This window comes from Sus scrofa, chromosome 17, assembly GCF_000003025.6.
Source record: "Sus scrofa isolate TJ Tabasco breed Duroc chromosome 17, Sscrofa11.1, whole genome shotgun sequence".
Classification (NCBI taxonomy): Eukaryota; Metazoa; Chordata; class Mammalia; order Artiodactyla; family Suidae; genus Sus; species Sus scrofa.
This window is the reverse complement of record NC_010459.5, coordinates 44,458,173-44,468,844: the sequence shown is the minus strand read 5'-3', so window position 1 is coordinate 44,468,844 and position 10,672 is coordinate 44,458,173. Positions and strand designations below refer to the sequence as shown.

Below are 10,672 nucleotides of genomic sequence, written 5' to 3'. Positions count from 1 at the left end.
GAAGGTGGGGCCTGGGTTCCCCACGCCTGTGGGGCTGGAACGGTGTGGAGGGCAGGGCGTGGGGTGGGGGTGGGGGTGGGGTGGTTAGAGGGATGGGGGGATGGGCGTAGGGAGGTGGGGGAGGTTGTCCAGAAAGGCCACAGCAAAATCGGGGAGGACACAGCCCATGAGGTTGACCTGTAGGAATCAAGGCAGAGGAACCCGTCTGCATAATTAGGAGACTGGTTACACGCAGGGGAGTTGGGGGTGAATTAGGCATAAGGGAAGCCAGGTTTCTCATGTCAGAGATTAAAATATGGAAAGGAGGGAGACTGGGAGCTAGATAGGAACCGGAGATAACCTCGTGGACACACAACAACGTTTAATGTTAACAAATGAATGTATATCCAGAGTTTAATCATGAAGAAACATCAAAGGAGAAAGTATTAAAACATTCTAGAAAGCATCTTGACAGTGTTCCTGAAACATGTCAAAGACACGAAAGACGTGGAAAAACTGAGGGACTCTACCAGACTGAGGTGAACTAAAGGGATGGGACAACTAAATGCAATGCAGGGACTGATGGGACATTATAAGTCAACTGCAATAGAAAAAATAAAAATATTTTAAAAATTAAAAAAAAATAAATGTAATGCAGGTCCTGGACCTGAAACCCAAGGATGCTATTAGAGGATGTTTATGGAGGTGATGGGCAAGATTTGAATGGATCTGTGGATTGCATAGTATTACTGTATCCATGTTGATTTCATTGTTTTTATATTTCCACTGGGGTGATGTAAAAGAGTCATTGTTTGGGGGAAAATGCACACTGAAGTATTAAGAAGTAATTAACCATGCTATCTGCAGCCTACTCTCAAATGGCTCAGGAAAAGTATACAGAGAGACACAGAGAGAGAGAGAAAGAATAGGGAAAATATGATAAAATAGGAACAATTGGAGAATCAGAGTTAAGAGTATAGAGAAGTGTTTTGTGCAATTCTTACAACTTTTCTTTAAATTTTAAATTACACATTTAAAAAATTTAGGAGTTCCCATCGTGGCGCAGCAGAAACAAATCCGACTAGGAACCAAGAGGTTGCAGGTTCAATCCCTGGTCTCACTCAGTGGGTTAAGGATCCAGCGTTGTCGTGAGCTGTGCTGTAGGTCGCAGATGCGGCTCAGATCTGGCGTTGCTGTGGCTCTGGCATAGGCCAGCAGCTGTAGCTCTGGTTAGACCCCTAGCTTGGGAACCTCCATATGCCTCGGGTGCGGCCCTAAAAAGACCAAAGGCAATAAAAAATTTTTTAAAATTTAAAAATAAATAAAAAATTTAAAGACATTCTATTGTGTTCCATTACTGGAGTCCAGCTTACACTAATCTAGTAGGTAACTATTTCTTTTCTAATAGGAATTAGATGGTATCATTAACATAATATTTATGGAGAGCCCTCTGTGTGCCAGGCACTGTCCCCCAGGGGTATAAGGACTAAAGAAGACAGGCATGATCCCTGCCCTCACGGAGCTTCCAGTGATATATGGTAAATATTAAATTATGTAATTTTTTTCACACTTATGGTAAGTGTTGGGGGAAGGCTTTACCACAGGAAGGTTTAATCTCATCTGAGAATGTCAGGGAAGTTTTCTCCAAAGAAACAGCATTTAACAGTTAAAGGAAGTTAACCGAGGTAAAAGGCATAAATTGCCATTGAAATGGGAGTACTTATATATTCAATATCCTATCACAATATTTGCAAGGTCCTGGACCTCCCCTAATGTCACGGTTATTCTCTAATGAAAATGTTGAGAAAATGTCAGTGTGTATTCTGAGTCCACCCAAAGATTGCCATTGATATTTGAATAATTTTAAATTCCCTGATTTTATCCTGGCCACGTTATAACATATTATTTATACTGCAACCAGAAGATTCTTTTGAAAACACTATATCTTCCTCAGGTTCAAACCCTCCAATGATTTTCCATCTGTATCTGTTAACTATTGCCTCAATAATACTGAACAGCAAACCCCCACCAAATGCCAGTAGAGTATAATCATGCCTATGAGGGGTTCTGCTGATTGGGCTGGGCTCAGCTGATCTTGGTTGGGTTCACTCAATAGATCACAGGGTCAGCTGCACATCATTTGATCCCTCAACTGGGATAACTGCATTGCCTCAGCCACTGCTCCCCGGTTCCATCCTCCAGCAGGCTGGTCAGGGCAGAGGAACAAAAATGAGTAAGCCAATCATGCAAGTGCTTCTTAAGCCTCCACCTGAATCTTGTTTGCTAACATATCGTTGGTGAAAGCAAGCGACATGGCCAAGACCAGAATCATATAGAAAGGCAGCGCTAAGTTACATGACAACAGGCAGGCATACAAGGAGGAGTGAAGAATTGGGGTCATAGCGTCTCACATAGAATAAAATCCAAGTGCCTCACCATGGCCTGCGTGATCTGGCCCTCTTGACTTCAGAGGTCATCTTCCTTTATTGATTGCTAATTTTCAGGGCTTAGTGGAGAGCCTGGCACATAATAACTGCTCAACCAATGTTTCTTCACTGAACAAACGAATGAATGAACGTCTTCTTCCCTTGGTGTGTGCTGATCAACCTGGCATTAATTTGTCTCTGAAAAATTCAACACGGTTTTCTTTACTTCTTTCTACTTTCAGTGTATATCATAAATATTATGAATTGGGCTTTATTTTCAGGTACTAATTTGATACCTACTCTGTAAAGTTCCTGGGAGGGTAATAACATGGTGGTGCCTCCTGCAGTAAACACTTTAGGATTAGAGAAGGAAGAGGACTCAGGCTGCAGACAAATCAGGAAAAGGAGAGATTAGATGTCCCCAAACCATGGTTATTGCAATACCCCTGACAGAGTGGCTGATTTAGGAGCTGGTTATCTCCTGGGATGTTCTGAGCCTGTGGTATGAATTTCAGGAGCCTTGCACAGTTGGGTGGTTTTGGTAAATCCTATACTCCAACCTGTTTGTTCTGGGAGCATGTTCAAGAGTTACTATGAATTCTAAAAGCCAAACTTTCACTTCTCACCTCTGTATGTGTTCACTCTGTGTCCCCAGCGCGTAGCTCAGGGGAGGCAGGAAATAAGTCTCTGTGGAGTGAATAAATAATCCCGGTAAAATAAATTAAGATAACAGGAATGGAAAGAATATTTTTTAAAAATGGCAGATGAGTAGTGGCAGAATTTGGGAACTGATTTGATTTGGGATAGAGAGGTGGCCAAGGAAATCAGTGAGGACCTCTGGGTCTTTGGAACCTGGGGGCCCATGAGCCAAATTTGCAGAGTTCTTCAGGAGTTGAGAACGAGATAGCCAACATCTTTAACATTCTGGCCATAATCCCAAGTCCCCTTACCATTTCTGTGCACACTAGCCTCCCTTCCAGTGGTGACATCTTTGCCAGGGGCGGGCCTTCAGGCTTTTTGACCCTGTGCATCTTCCTGGAGTCTGAGAGCTAATATTCCTTATGGCTTTGGAGGTACTTACCCCAGCTCCCTCATCCTTTGAGATAAATCTGATGCGTGTATTTTTCCAGGTCTCTCAATGTTTTCCCCCATGGAATTAATCTGCAGCTGCCCAGCATGGTAGCTGGATTAATAACTCATTTTTTATTTACTGTCTTTTCTTCCTCAGATTAACTCCCCATCTACTTGTAACCCTTGCATCTCTCAATAAAATGCTTGCACTTGAATCCTTGGCTCAGTCTACTCCAGGGGAAACCCACACTAAAACAGGCTGGGAGCAAAGCAATCCTAGTCTAAGAACTGAGCTCCAGCAAAACACCTCTTGCAACCCACACAAGAGAAATGGAGCAGCAACCCCCCCCACACACACACCTACCTCACCTAGTGTTTTCTTTTCCCACTCATCATGCATCGCATCTCTGAGGATCCCAGAGTGCCCTGAATGTGCAGCTTCACTATTTATTTCACAGGATGCAGAATCCGTGTTTGTTTTATCTCTTTCCAGACAGTTGGTTTGTTTTAATGGACTGCTCTTCCGCCTGTGCATAATTCTTCTCTAAATTAAATTCTCCTCTCAGCCCCACATAATACACACTGGGCTGTCAGCTCATTACTTTTACATCCTCCCTTGTTCTGTTTATACAAAGGTTTAATTAACTATGAACTGCTGTGTAGGCAACAGGAAAAAAAGCCCACCCCCCAGGTGGCTGTGAGACTCAAATCCGAGAGGAAAGGGAGGCCGACAGAGTGCTGTGGGAAAGGGCTGGAAGGGAGGAGAGGGCATGAAGATTTTAATCTTCTCACTACCACTTGCCGTGATCCATTAGTCACTAACTGTGTATTAAGTTTCTGCTGTGTGCTTGACATCATCTCAGGTGTGAGAGCAGTGAAGCAGAGAGATATGGGCCCTGCCCTCATGAAGTTTACAGTCTGCCAGGGGAAACAGAAGAGTGTCTTCGGTATCTATTGCTGCATCATAAATTGCTTCAAACCACGATAAACATTTATTAGGTCTCATATTTTCAATGCCAACATCTCAAATGGGATCCCATGTGGGCCAGGCACTCAGGAGAAGTGTGACTGGGCAGTTCTGGCTAAAGGTCTCTGGTGAAATTGCAGTTAGAGTCATCCGGGCTGCAGTCATCTGAAGGCTTCACTGGGTTGATGGGTCCACATCCAAGGTGGGCCATTCGCCAAGCTGGCAAGTTCCTGCTGGTTGTTTGTAGGAGGCCCCAGTTACTCTTCAGGTGGGCCTCTCCCTGGGGTGCTTAAGTACCCCTCTGGCAAGGCTGCTGGATTCCCTAAGGCGGGGCAGAGTTGTGTCCTTTATGATGTAACCTTGAGAGTCATTTGTCATTGTTTCTTCCACGTGCTATTAGTCACAGGGACCAGCATGGGTCTCCAGTGGGAGGAGACTGCACAACGCATGAGAACTAGATGAGGACCGGATTGGAGTCTGGTCTCACAATCAGGAAAGAAAGATGGCAGTAATTACACCTTGTGATCAGTGGTGTTAAGAAAATAGACTAATGTTGATGGTGACTTTCGGGGGACAGCAGGTTATATATAACGAAGGTAGTCAGGGAAGGTCTCTTTCTAGCTGTGTAAACCAACAAAATTTCCCTCCCCTTTTTTAACCCTCAGTGCATTCGTTTACAAAAGAGCAATAATCATTCTTAGCTCACAAGGCGGTGTGTGGCTCAAATGGGACCAGAAGTATGAACATTCAATTGTTATTTTAGTTTCTGTACCTAAGTGGTTACATTGCTGCTTCCAAAGGACCAATAACCTTGACTGAGAGAGGTGGGTGGTCCCTGTGCTGCCAGCTTCTGAAGGGAAGTCCTAAAAACATTTGGGCAGAGACCAGAGCTACTAGGATCCAGCTGAGCTACACAGCCAGTAAAAGAGACACTTGATTGTTCACCGGCTTCCTGCTAAGAAAACACATTTGCCGAAAAAAATATTTGTCAAGCTCTTGTGTCCTGGATGAGGCATAGTTATTGGCAGGTTTGATTCATCCCTCAGGAGAAGGAGATCTCTTTCACAAGATTCAGCCCAGTTGGTGCTGGACAGAATAAATGAATTCTACAATTCACAATTCTGGATGTGAAAGAGAGGCACAGCTGGATTTTTGTCATTTTTTCCACCCCCTGTCCTGGGCAGGAAATGAGAGTCAGAATCCATCCTGGAGCTCCCTCTGCTTTATTTTTGCCAACTGCTGTATGTTTTAAAGCTTCTTTCTCATCAGCAAAAGGAGGTACTTTGGCTATCAGCAAAGAAAAAATTATGATGATACACAATAATCAAGATGGTATGAAAAATGGACAACATTCTGCAGGACTGAAGGAAGTAAAAATTGGTTTGACCCCTCTTGGGGGCAAACTGCCAATCGTGGCAATAATTTAGAAAAAGCCTTTTTAAAGAGCATTCCCTTTGAAGGAGCAATCCCAGGCACAAACTTTATAATGATTAAATAATTAAGGATGTGTACCAACTCACAGGTATTTAATATGGAAATATTTCCATAATACAGTATTACATTTTAAAAGAATTTTCCAAGATAATATATACAATGTAATCCTACTTTTTTGGAGAAAAAAGATATAGATATGGACTTTTGATCAACACAGTGGTAAGAGCTCATATTTTGATCTCACATCAGACAATAGAGACTTTTTTGAGCTCCCATCAAAACTTTACCAAAATTGATCATGTAGTATGTCTCAAAGTCAATAAATTTCAGAGAATTGATCTCCTAAGTTCATATTCCATGATAGCAAGAGATTTCAATTTTAAATCAACAAAATGCCTACTAAAAATGAAATTATCATTTTGTGAATTAAGAAAAAAAATTTTAAGTGACCCATGGTTATAGAGGAAATTACAAGGGAAATTACAAAATATTTAGAACTGAGAAGCAATAGAAATACTGCATACCAATCTCGTAGTATCCTACAAACTAAAACAGGACATCAACCACAAGGTGCAGGCTTAATAAAGTATCAAAGAACAAAATGTGGCTTAGGCTGGGAATTGTACCTCACTATCTATTCTTCTTTTTCCTGTAAAAATAAAACCCATGGAACATGGGTGCTCAGAATGAAGAGTACCTTTCCCAACCTCTCATGTTTAGAATGGCCATTGTCGAAGTGCTGGCCAATGAACTGTAAACAGAAGTAACATGTACAGTTTTCTGATCATACCCTCAAACTGACTTCTTGACACTTTTCACCTTCCTGCTGATGGAAATATAGACATGGTGGATGTAAGTCGGCTGTGGTATAGTAAATAATTTGTCTGGTCTTTTTCCCAGGTTCCTGGCATGGAGCTTCAAAAACCCTGGGGCTTTCTTAAATGATAGGAGCATCTCTAGTATGCTAATGAAATAACTCATGGTGGGACCCTAGGAAGCTTCAGCACAGAGGCTGGTCACAGAAGGACCAAGTACATGACGGAAGAGCTGGGACTTTCAACCACCCAACTTCTGGGGAGGGGCAGAGGGCTAGATATTGAGTTTAATCATGAAGTCAATGATTTAATCAATCATACACATGTGATGAAACTCCAATAAAATCTCTGGCCACCAAAGCTAGGAGGAGCTTCCTGATTGGTGCACACCTTGACATGTTGGAAGGATGATGCACCCTGACTCCACAGGCATTGGGCATGGAAGGTCTGCATCAAGACCCTCCTAGACCTCTTCCTAGGAATATCTTTTTGAAACTATAATCATAAATATCATCTTTCAATGAGTTCTATGGATCATTCTAGCAAATTATCACCCCTGTGTGGAGTGGTGGGAACCTCCTAGACTGGTAGCCAATTTGTCAGCCAATTGGTTCACGTGGCCTGGGGACCCCTTTGCAGCTGCTATCTAAAGAGGGGAAAGTCTTGTGAAAGAATGAGCCCTTAACTTCTGGGATCTGATGTTAACTCTAGATGCTTGGCATCAGAACTATATTGTAGTACATCGAACTGGGGTGGATACAGAGTAGTGAACAACTGTACCCGTTTTCCCAGCACTGAGGGTTTTCCCAGGATATGGGACTTTCAATGCTAAAACCAAGAAAGTCCCAGGCAAACCAGAACAAATCACTCTGTGTTGTGGTGCTTCTAAAGCATAAGGATAAGGGCAACACCTTAAAGACCGGTAGAGCAGGAGTTCCCATCGTGGCTCAGTGGTTAAGGAATCCGACTAGGAGCTATGAGGTTGCAAGTTCGATCCCTGGCCTTGCTCAGTGGGTTAAGGATCTGGCGTTGCCATGAGCTGTGGTGTAGGTCACAGACATGGCTTGGATCCCGAGTTGCCGTGGCTGTGGTGTAGGCTGGCAGTACAGCTCTGATTCAACCCCTAGCCTGGGGTGCGACCCTAAAAAGCAAAAAATAAAATAAAAAAGACTGGTAAAGCAAAAAGAAAGACCCTGAGTCCTTAAGGATTTCATGGAGCAGAACCTCCTTCTTGCAGACCTGGACTGGGTACTTCTAGCGTTTTATATGAGAAATAACTGTTTGTCTGTTAAAGCCACTATTTCTGCTAGGCACATACTCACCTAATTTTGGTACCTTAAAGTGGAATGCTGAACATAACAGAGACAAACATCCATGTGACTTCAGAATACTGTCTGGGTGATGGGCAGTGTTGACTCAAAATATTGCAAGTTGGAAATTTAGTAATCCTTGTTATCCAGAGACTAAACATTTGGCAATATAGCGAGGCACTGCTTTGGGAGATAGAACACACATTCAATGAGGCTATAGTGCTAGAGGAATACATATATAATATATATAGTATGTTGGTCTGAGTTACCACTTCTTGTGGCTTTCAGCAAAATCCTAAAGAAGAGATATAAATCCAAAATAAAGATGGCCAGTGTGTTAATAGAAATGAAAGAAAATATAGCATTGCAACACACTCTGCCTGTGGTTAACAATCTAAATTGACCAGGAGCTTATTTGTTTGGGGTTTTTCAAAGTTGAAAATTGCTTCTATACCCCAAAAATACAGCTATTAGTAGTGAGAGCGCTGCAGTGCCAGACTTAGCAGGAGATAAAAACCAGGCCTCCAAATTTATTCAACACCTTCTTTTAAAAGATATTTTTGCCAGAAAATTGGAGCCAGCCTCAAGGAAATGATTAGATGAATGAAGTCTTTGTTTTAGGTGCAACTAGTTAGCTGCCACTAACTTGAAAGACAGAGTAATGAGCAAAGCACAGAAGCAAATTCAAAACAGACCCTTCAGGTGTAAAATCTTTCTTCTAAACAAAAGAGCTGACTATGGGTGTTTGACAAAGGATTGACTTGACATGTTCCAAAAGCTTTTTAGTCCAAAAGGAGAACCTGCTCTGAATGGCCAATCTCAAATGTGGCCAGGACGGATAATGAACAAGAAAGAACATTCCAAAATGGTAAGGCCAGAAGACATCAAAGATGATGAACTCAAGAGTTCCTCCAAGACAGGGAATGATCCTGGATGGGCCATGGGGTTTGGTCCATTGTTAGGGGGCATTTGCTGTTCTGTGTTTCACCTTTGCCTCCATCCAAATGGGATTTTTTATTATTTTCCAGACCCTGCTTCATCGTTGTATATTGACTATCTGAGAGGCAGATGATTTATCTTGCATTTTTTAAGTCATTGCCCCATGAAGAACGAGCTGCACACAGACCTAATGGAGAGGACTGTGCCTTACTCAGAGATCGTAGACTTTGATATGGGTTCAGTAGCTACAAGGAATCTTGGAGTTGTCTCCTTTGGTGTAGGGATGATTTGGAACATGGAAGTTTGGGTAACAAGGGGATGGACTGTGGCCGAGGCTGCTAGTTGTTCCCACTATCTGTTATCCTTTTCTCCCACAGTAACAGATCCCTTCATTTTCAGCTGGACATAGGGTTTCTCAGAATAAAAGCCAAATTTGCCAGCCTCTCTTGTGTGACCATAAGAAGAGTTCTTGCCAGTGAGAAATGACCAGAAGTGATGCACAGAACTCCTAGGTTATATCTTCAAGGGAGGGAATCCTTTCTTATCCACTTCTTCCTTCATTCCAGCTGGAACATCGTCATAGAGAGGAATTATTTTGCATCAGGTGGACAAGAGAAGTATCCTACAAAGAACAAAACAGAAGAATCGTGAGTCCTTAAGGCTTCTGTGAAGCAGTTACGATGTCAGCCTAGATCTCCTACCTCCTGCATTTTCATCATGAAAAAAACAATAAACTTTTGTCTTGTTTAAGTTATAGTTATTTTGGGTCTCTGCTCTATTCTGCTAACTCTGTAATGCTAACTAATGTAGGAAACACTGAGAATAAATGAATTATGCATTCACTTTTAAACCTAGAAGGAAAACTCAAAAAAGTAGAAATAAGCAAGTAAAAATAAGTGCAGAATTAATGAAGTAGGAAAAAGTGATTTTGACAAGAAGTTTTTGACAAAACTTGACACGAAGTTTTGACAAAGAATGGGAGAGTTTTCTGAAAGTAATAATTACGTGGATACACTTTTTACAAAGTTGATCAAGAAAAAAAAAAGAGATAAGCCACAAATAATATTCTCACTAGATGATAATTAATATACAGCAAAGGTTTTTTTTTTAATTATAAGAGATTCTTAAAAATAACTTTAGGATGACATAAAACATAGATACAAGAGGAATTTTTCTATAAAAGTATAAAATGCCAAAATTGACAGAGAAAAAAACAGAAAATATGAATATGTCAATAACTTTTTTAAAGTGAATCATTTGTCAAAATTCTTCTACAGCCTCCATAAAAAAACATACTAGGTGCAGACAGTTTTATAATCAAATTTCACCAAACCTTCAAGAAACAGACTATATAAAACAGAACATTAAAATTCTTTCAAAGAAGAGAAAAGAAAGGCGCTGGGCTATTTTTTGAGAATATATTAACCTTGATTTTAAAACCAGATATGGATAATTAACTAGTCAGCTTTATTGCCGTGACAACCCAAAAATCTCCATGGTTTACATAAACAGATTATTCCTCACTCATATACATGTGGACTACAGGTCAGCCGAGGCCATGACACAGGCTGTATCTCTGTTCCATGTGTTTTTGCATTTGGGGGCCCAGGCTAAAGGAGCACCCCCTATGTGGCACATGCTTATTTGGGAGATAGAAAAAAAGAGCCAGAGAGCTAGTAAATATTTGTAATGCCTCTTAAAAATCTCTTGGTTTAAGCTTGGCTCTGACAC

General features: G+C 41.5%; 1 long non-coding RNA gene across 1 annotated transcript in view; it reads right to left on the bottom strand.

The window, feature by feature from the left end:
- LOC106508477 overlaps positions 3,852-10,672 on the bottom strand; it is a 44,209-nt gene continuing 37,388 nt past the window's right edge. Inside the window, exons 3-4 of the long non-coding RNA XR_002339968.1 lie at positions 8,015-9,563; positions 3,852-5,730 (exon numbers count right to left, since the gene is read on the bottom strand). This is a non-coding gene — a long non-coding RNA (uncharacterized LOC106508477). The remainder of the gene's footprint in view (positions 5,731-8,014; positions 9,564-10,672) is intronic.